Genomic DNA, 6,000 nt, shown 5'->3' with positions numbered 1-6,000 from the left:
GTCACCATGACTGACATATTTTCCCTTTGCTAATTTTAAACTTAGAACGTCAATTTGACACTCTAAATATTCTTTTTTAGCTTGTGTTAATGGCCTGTATGTCTTCATGCTGTGTTTCCCAAATCGGGGATTAAGGGACTCATTTTTGTTCTCCAGTGTTTTCCTGGCACTTGTGGATGGCATCAGTTTATGTTGTACACTGGCACACATTTAGCATCAGTGAAAGAACATCATTGGTACATATTTCTATCTCCTGAGTGATGGGAGAAAGAAACTGTCAGCTGAAGAATGATTTAACAATTATAAGAGAAACAAAATGTTTATCACCAGATTTTTTAAAAATCCCATCAAGCTATGATTGTGTCATTCCATAGGCTAGATGTGAAGACAGACTCAGAATACAAAAGGAGATAGTTCCACAGTGTTCTGGAATGTCCATGGTGAAGGAACATTCAAGCAATAGATGTTTTCAAATACTATGCATAGACCTAGAATATGGTATGGAGCAAGCATCATCTGATCTAGTCTCCTTTCCAAGCGGATAGGTGTTTTAATTTCTCCAAAGACAATATTGGGATTGCTTAAGATCATTAAGGAAGTCTAAGGGAAAGAAAGGCTAGAACCTTGGGCTCCTAACACTTAGAGAGCTGCCTTTAATGTCTAAAATCTATTGCTATTGATTATGCTACAGCTCTGAGCAGACAGAACTTTCCAAGTATCTTTCAGAAATAGCTGCAGTTCACCCCTGCTCATTCTGAATAAAACAAATTCATGCCAGAAAAATAGGTAAGTACTTTTTAGATTTAGTCACCCTAAGAGTGTGTGTTTGGTGTGTATGTATATATACAACTTGGTAGACTTTGAAATAGGCAGTTAGTAGAAACTGGGGTAAAATCTGCCAAGCCTAGGGAAATATACCTAGGTAATAATTCCTAGGAAAAATTTTGTTTATTATCATGAACTACAGTTTCATAAAAGGCTGTATTTGATCTGGTTAATGCTCAAAGTTCCTGGGGCCTTGTATATAACTAATGCCCATGAAGAAATTATCAGGAAGGACAGTATTTAACAAGATGATTGCATTATTGAATAAACAGTGCATGGTCTTGAGCTATTGAGTCAACTTCTATCCTGATGTCAGGTGACTTCTATGGAGCATTCATGTACTCCTCCATCAAATTTCCCTGAAAAGAGAGTTGGCCAACATTTCAGCATATCAGATAGCTGATAATTTTGAAGATTAGGAAGCTGGCCACATTAATATATCTTATTCGTCTCAGTAGCAAACAAGGGTGACAATCACTGTGACTGTCAGCAAGATGACGTTCATTTTTAATTAATTGTTAGTTGCCAATTTGAGGCTTCATTTAAGTATATTCAGGTATGATGTTGATTTCCTCTTTTAAAACATGACCACTGGGCTGGAGAGATGGCTCAGTGGTTAGAGCACTGGCTGCTCTTCCAGAGGTCCTGAGTTCAATTCCCAGCAACCACATGGTGACTCACAACCAACTGTAATGGGGTCTTATGCCCTCTTCTCCTGTGTCTGAGGACAGCTACAGTGTACTTATATACATAAAATAAATAAAAAAATCTTTAAAAAACTTGAACACAGCAATATTTTTGGAGGACATTGAATACGTTTGATTATCGGTCTACTCAAACATTTTTACACAAATATTTCTGCTAGTGGTTACATAATTCATAAGATTTTATAGTTGGGTGCCTTTACCTATCTTTCTAAAGCAAAATAAAAACCCATGATGAAATGAATGAGTCTTAATTTTTAAATTTCCAGTTTGAAATGGTGACCATTAGAAGTTATGTGTGTGTGTGTGTGTGTGTGTGTGTGTGTGTGTGTGTGTGTACAGAGGTTTAGAGAGATGCCTTGCTTCTCTTTCAGGGTTGTCTGTCTTGTGCTCTTTTCTTCTTCTCTCACATGATTATCTTCAGGCTTGTCCTGTTCTCCATTAGTCCTTTGAACACTATTGTTTATATGGACAAACTCTGTTCTGTAAGTTTTGAATTTTCCCAAAAGTGACATAATTTGAAACTGCACACTGTAAGTTTTAGCATGTGTTTAACAATGCAGGTTTACACATAGAATTTGCAAGAGAATGTTTACATACTTGTGAATGACCCAGATGATGGTGTTTGAATCTTTGATTAGCTGAAAGTTTTAGTTTTTTCTTAAGATTTGGACTTCTTAAATTCGTTATATATGGTATTACTTTAGGAAACTGTTTGTATCAAGAACAAGATGTTATGGATTCAGGTCTGGCCTTGAACTCCTGTTTCTCCCCCCTTCACTTTCACAGCATTATAGATGTATAAACGATGCCTGGTTCTGCTCTTATTTGTTTACTCGCTTATGAAAAACTTAGAACTATGCTAATTTTAGTTTCTGTCATTTTTAATTATGATTTCTGAATAAGGCTGATACACAGTCATCTGGTTTTGTGCTTTTTGAAAAATACCTAAAGAATGAATCATGAAAGTATCTAAATAGCTTCAGTGCCAAGGGTATAGACAAAGAATAGTTACTAATTGAGAGAATAGTAAACTCTGGGTATCAATTTGTCTTTGCTTCAGTGACCATAGAGTCTCATTTCAAAATTGAACCAACTCTTGGCCATCTTTACTCAGCTGTCCTGTTTGTAGCCGTTTCACCCTTATCTGCTGTTCTTTTCTTGCTCTTATCAAGATGAAGAACTTTTGCTTGTGTGTGAATTCATTTCATACTGGAAAAAAGCACATCACAAAAGTCATTCTTCATATTGTAGGTTTACCTCTCTTTACCAGCGTGATTTTAGAAAAGCATCCTTACCATTGAAGACACTGTGGATTAAAATCACATGTCCTAAAATGTAGAAACGAGATGTAAGCTTTATTAGTAAGTTATCTCATCTGCTCTTGAGAAAGACTACTTGGTTAAAAAAAAACAAGCAGGTCTGCATGGTATTTCTCTTTGTCAGAGATGAAGGAAAAAGCAAGAATAAAACCATTGAACATTCATCCCCAAGAGAGAGATTTCTTATATGAAGACTGAGTGGGACTTCAGAATCATGACTTCATGCAGAACGAATGGCTTGGACATTGGAAACTCCTGGAGTCTTGTACCCACTTCCTGTTTGGGGCCTTACTATGGCTTCCTGGAAGGTGGTTGGCCAAACCAAACAGGACCTTTACAAATGGAGGCCCACAGTTTCACTGGATGAGCTAGTTCTTGGTTAAAGAGTCATGATGAATAATGATGTCACTGTGAATAAGATCAATGGTATGGACCTCTGAAGCAAGTATTCTTGGAAACTTCCTAGGGACACCAAATATATGGTTCAAGATCTGTATTCTGAACAAGGCTGTGAAGATTTTCAGTTCTCTGAGGTCTATCTCTCTTATGTTGGATCTTCACTGAGAACACTGGTATATGAGAGGCAGAGAAGTGGGGGTGGGGGGAAAAGAGGGAAGAAGAAGAGGGAGGGAAGCAGGGGGAGAGAGGGAGAGAGGGAGAGAGGGAGAGAGAGAGAGAGAGAGGGAGAGAGAGAGAGAGAGAGAGAGAGAGAGAGAGAGAGAGAGAGAGAGAGAGAGCTAGCCGTAGGTGACATCCAAGTATATTAGTGATCCATACCCCAGAGAGAGTGAAATAGTTCCCATTCTTAGCACAGCCTCCAGGATTATACAGATTAACATGGTCTTAGCTCTAGTTCTGCTGGTTATGAACTGTGCCACTTAGAATAAGCCAGTACATACCCTCTATGTGACTTCGTTAGCAGTGACATCTAACTTTAAGATTTGTAATGAAGATTAAATGAGCTAATATTGTAAATGCTCAAACACAGTGTTTAGCATATGAACTGTAGTGTTTTGCAGTTAATTTTTGATTGCTCCCTTACTTTTTCTACTTCCTTTACCATGTTACAGATATAGATTATGTGCTAGTTGGAGAAAAGAATCAATATATTTATTGAGCAGGTTGGCTCATGTGCCTATGAGAAGGGTCATTGGTCTGATGTCTGTAAGCTAAAGAAAGCCCAGGAAAGCAGGTTGCATTGTTGAAGTTTAGGCTCTAAGGCTTGTTAAATCTCAGTCTGAGTTCAAAAGCCTGAGTACCAAGAATTCTAATATCCATGACAGTGGATGCTTAGTAGAGCTCTAGCAGAGAGATTGAAACTCACCTTTCCTCTGTCTTTTTTTATTTTCTAGCTGAATTAGAAGGGAGTAGGTGATGCCCACCCAGATTGGAGAGGACCATCCACTATATTCGGTTCACCAATGCAAATGAGGAGCTCTTCCAAATAAGAATCTTATCAACATACCTAGAAATAATGCTTTACTCACTATTGGAGAATCTCTCCGTACAGTCAAATTGACACACACAAGTATTACTAATCAACTCTTATCAATTAGGCATCAATATGCATTTCCTTAAATCACACCAACACCCGAATAAACAGCAATAAGGCAATAGTTCCTCTTGTGTCATACAACTGTCTTATATGTGGCTGAAAAACTCTAATCACTTCTCCAGAAGAGGGCATGACATCTTTAGTGTTATATATTTTCTAGTATACTTTAACTTAAATATTGTGACTTAAAGCTTAACATTTCTTAATTTGTAATATGCTGATAAGGGAATAAAAGAAGAAAGGAGAAGAAAGAAAACAGATGGTTTTGTAGTATACATACTAACATGCTCAGAAGCATTCATGGACAAAGGAAGGAATTGCTCATGACTATCATAGTCCCCATTTCTGTAACTATCCTTGTACCTGGTATTTATACAACTTTTTTTTAAACCAATTTGTGCTCCTATTGCATGACATGTTTTTTTTTTTAACCTGGTGGAATGACCCCATACCCTTAATCTGAGGGTCTATGCTGTTTGTTATTCTGTCTGGCTTGCCATGGGATTATCCAGTGATATTAATCTGGGGTATGATAGCTTTAAAGATGTCATTAAGGAATCTTTTCACTCAGGGCGCACACTCTTTTACTTCCACTGTGAAGTGAAGTAGTCAGCTCTGGCTGGAAACCTTCGTTTGGATCAATAATTTCATGGGGGCCCTAAAGTGGCCCGGAGTGGTCTAACTCCAAGTTTAATTGAACTATAGCTGTATCTCCTAGGGAGGGCCTACTTCCTCTGTAATTAAGAACTCTAGGCCAGCAGAGTATAGTTTCAAGAACAGGAAAGCAAAATGGTGGCTGGGAAATCACTTCCACTTGACACTGATTCAGACACAATATAATATGTATATTATATATACATATATTTATATATAATAGAGCATATATAATCATTATATATATAAAACCTATGTGTATATATAATGTGTGTGTGTGTGTGTGTGTGTGTGTGTGTGTGTGTGTAATGCTAGAGAACCTACCCAAGTCCTGTTGCTATTTTTTCCTTCATCATAAGCAGTGCTGTATGGACCATCATAATAATATGTCAGTCATTTTATCAGTCCATGTGATGTCATTTTTGTCAGAAGCATAACCTATAGAGAAGGCAAATACATGTCCTGAATGTCCAATAAAATAACGAAAGCACTTTAACATAATTTGCCACTAGGTAGCCTGCATACCACCCCGAGCAATGGTATAGGATGGATTAGGGGATGTTGGAGGGGTTAAAGCAGGTCCTGGGCTAGCTGCTGCAATGATTCTCTCAGACTGCCAGCTCTTAGGAGTATCTAAGTCCAATTTCCAAGCCTTTTCGCTGAGACATTATGCATTTATTTTTTGCATGACTTAGTAGTGCAAATCATATGTGAAGTAAGTTCTGATTTTTTTTTCTGTCACAGTGGAAAATTGTGCAAATCTGGGGAAATAGCTACACTACACAAGCTGTTCCCAAGTCACTATTGAGGAAAAATAATTCCATTAGAAGTGCTAAATGAGGATCATAATGAGATATCCAAAGTCTTGCCAAGTGAATTTAATTACTTTCTGATCCCAACAGCCACACAATTCAACTCTTTCTTAGCATAATTAAGCAAG

Source organism: Micromys minutus, assembly GCF_963924665.1.
Source record: "Micromys minutus genome assembly, chromosome: X".
NCBI classification, from domain to species: Eukaryota; Metazoa; Chordata; class Mammalia; order Rodentia; family Muridae; genus Micromys; species Micromys minutus.
This window is presented reverse-complemented; position numbering follows the sequence as displayed.